The sequence below is a fragment of the Symsagittifera roscoffensis genome, unplaced genomic scaffold (genome assembly GCF_963678635.1).
Source record: "Symsagittifera roscoffensis unplaced genomic scaffold, txSymRosc1.1 SCAFFOLD_62, whole genome shotgun sequence".
Classification (NCBI taxonomy): Eukaryota; Metazoa; Xenacoelomorpha; order Acoela; family Convolutidae; genus Symsagittifera; species Symsagittifera roscoffensis.
The window spans coordinates 164339-167500 of NW_026970756.1; the positions used below are offsets into that span (position 1 = coordinate 164339).

A 3162-nucleotide genomic window follows, 5' to 3' on the forward strand; every position below is an offset into this window, starting at 1 on the left:
CCGTTGTAAGAGAAAGACTGAGGAAAGCGAAGGCCCAAATGCTTAAGAACAGGGTGGTCCAGACAGCTCAAAGTCCGACTGCGGTTGGCTTTGTTCTAATCGAGTGAACACTTACTTTTGGAGAAATCCGATCGTATGAGTGATCAGTCTTCGGATTGATCCGGTTCTTTTACTGGTGTATCTGTCAGATCCTTAGGGACTGGATAGAACACTTAAAGCAAGTCGCTCGATCTTGGGTATTCTGTTGATCAAAGAGCTGTTTAGATGTAGTACCGGTGTGATACATGTGATTGCATTGAGAGAGCGTTTAAACAGTGTTCGATCTTCAGTTTGCCGTTGTAAGAGAAAGACTGAGGAAAGCGAAGGCCCAAATGCTTAAGAACAGGGTGGTCCAGACAGCTCAAAGTCCGACTGCGGTTGGCTTTGTTCTAATCGAGTGAACACTTACTTTTGGAGAAATCCGATCGTAGGAGTGATCAGTCTTCGGATTGATCCGGTTCTTTTACTGGTGTATCTGTCAGATCCTTAGGGACTGGATAGAACACTTAAGCAAGTCGCTCGAACTTGGGTATTCTGTTGATCAAAGAGCTGTTCAGATGTAGTACCGGTGTGATACATGTGATTGCATTGAGAGCGCGTTTAAACAGTGTTCGATCTTCAGTTTGCCGTTGTAAGAGAAAGACTGAGGAAAGCGAAGGCCCAAATGCTTAAGAACAGGGTGGTCCAGACAGCTCAAAGTCCGACTGCGGTTGGCTTTGTTCTAATCGAGTGAACACTTACTTTTGGAGAAATCCGATCGTAGGAGTGATCAGTCTTCGGATTGATCCGGTTCTTTTACTGGTGTATCTGTCAGATCCTTAGGGACTGGATAGAACACTTAAGCAAGTCGCTCGAACTTGGGTATTCTGTTGATCAAAGAGCTGTTCAGATGTAGTACCGGTGTGATACATGTGATTGCATTGAGAGCGCGTTTAAACAGTGTTCGATCTTCAGTTTGCCGTTGTAAGAGAAAGACTGAGGAAAGCGAAGGCCCAAATGCTAAAAAAACAGGGTGGTCGAGACAGCTCAAAGTCCGACTGCGGTTGGCTTTGTTCTAAATCAAACCAGTGCTAGATGGTCGAAAAACAACCTTCAACGGGGGATCACTAGGCTCGCTTTACGAGGAGGAGCACAGCTATATGTGTTAATTCAGTAAGAATCGCAAGATTTGTTTACTGACCTCTCTAACGCAAAAGGCGGTCTCAGCTTCGGCTGTTGATCGCGTCCGAATCAGGGTTATTTGAAATCGATTGAACGCTTACTTTTGGAGAAATCTGAGGGTAAGAGCGATCTGTCTTCGGATTGGTCCGTTCTTTTGCTGGTGTATCTACGAGATCCTTCGGGATTGGTTAGAACACTTAAATCAAGTCGCTCAAACTTGGGTATTCTGTTGATCAAAGAGCTGTTCAGATGTAGTACCGGTGTGATACATGTGATTGCATTGAGAGCGCGTTTAAACAGTGTTCGATCTTCAGTTTGCCTAAGCTAGAGTGATAAACTCCTGCACATTACTACTTCGGTAGTTTTATGGATGCTTGAGTGCCTTTAAATCGTAACCTGATTTGGACGAGAGAACCCCCTGAACTTAAGCATATCAGTAAGGGGAGGAAAAGAAATCAACCGAGAATCCCTTAGTAATGGCGAATGAACAGGGAAAAGCTCATCGGGAAGAGGAGTGGTAACACTCCTCGGTGTCCGGTATGGTTTGCTGCCTGGCTTGTTGACTTGACTGGATGTCTATTGGAAAATAGCATCAAAGAGGGTAAAAATCCCGTAACAGTCTTGTTATAACTTGTCGACGGCGCATTCCTATGAGTAGAGTTGTTTGAAAGTGCAACTCGAAGCTGGAGATATGTCTCTCCAAAAGCTAATTATAAAGCGAGACCGATAGCAAACAAGTACCGTGAGGGAAAGTTGAAAAGCACTCTGAAGAGAGAGTGAAAAGTACGTGAAACCGTTGAAGGAGAACTGGAGTGAGCGTTATCATGCCCAATGTCTTGAACTTGATTCTAGACCACCGGGTAGTGTTGTTAAAGTCTTTTGGTGATCATTGTTAAAGATGCGAGCTATTTGTTTTCTTCGGATTTCAAATTTGTTGTGTCTTGACTAAATGAGATAAAGTTTTATCTCTTTTGTTTGCCTGTCTGACCTTAACATCCCAATCAATGCTCTCTACAGCCCGTCTTGAAACACGGACCAAGGAGTGTGAGTTGCTTGCAAGTGCTGTCGCTGTTTGAAAGCGTACACGCGTAATGAAAGTGAACGGTGTAACTTTTATGAGTTGCATTAACTTTTGTGGTGAGAGCGTCAAAGCGATGTCTCGCAACCACGGACGGTTATGTTGCTAAAACATGACTGATCCAGAGCAAGTAGCACACGACCCGAAAGATGGTGATCTATGCTTGGGCAGGGTGAAGCCACGGGAAACCATGGTGGAAGCCCGAAGCGGTTCTGACGTGCAAATCGATCGTCTGACCTGAGCATAGGGGCGAAAGACTAATCGAACCATCTAGTAGCTGGTTTCCTCCGAAGTTTCCCTCAGGATAGCAAAAGCTTAAGCAAGATTGAAAAATCTTCGCTGTGCAATTTCATCGGTTAAAGCGAATGATTAGAGGACTGGGGGAAAACTTTTCCTTCACCTATTCTCAAACTATAAATCGGTGAGATGTTCTTGTGACTTAATTGCACTTAAACTTTGAATGCGAGCTTTTTGTGGGCCGCTTTTGGTAAGCAGAACCGGCGATGTGGGATGAACCAAAAGTTGGGTTAAGGCGCCTAACTACTTGCTCATGAGTCACCACAAAAGGTGTTGATTGATATTGACAGCAGGACGGTGGTCATGGAAGTTGAAAACCGCTAAGGAATGTGTAACAACTCACCTGCCGAATCAATCAGCCCTGAAAATGGATGGCGCTAGAGCTCGTGGCCTATACCTGACCATGAACATCAGATTCTGGCTTCGGCTGGATGCTTAAGACTGGTTTAGAACTGGTCTTAAAGTATGTTCATGTGTAGGAGGACGCATTGGTTGCGCAAAAGTGTATACGTGAGTATATGCTCGAAGCGGCCAATGGAGCAGATCTTGGTGGAAGTAGCAAGTACTCAAATGAGAACTTTGAGGAC

At 44.7% G+C, this 3162-nt stretch overlaps 1 non-coding gene and 1 pseudogene across 1 annotated transcript in view; both read left to right on the top strand.

Moving 5' to 3' along the window:
• Positions 1–1126: 1126 nt before the first annotated feature.
• On the top strand, positions 1127–1278 carry LOC134855949 (5.8S ribosomal RNA; annotated as a pseudogene).
• Positions 1279–1591: 313 nt separating this feature from the next.
• LOC134855955 (large subunit ribosomal RNA) overlaps positions 1592–3162 on the top strand; it is a 3517-nt gene continuing 1946 nt past the window's right edge. Inside the window, exon 1 of the ribosomal RNA XR_010164698.1 lies at positions 1592–3162. This exon is cut by the window's right edge and continues 1946 nt beyond it. This is a non-coding gene — a ribosomal RNA (large subunit ribosomal RNA).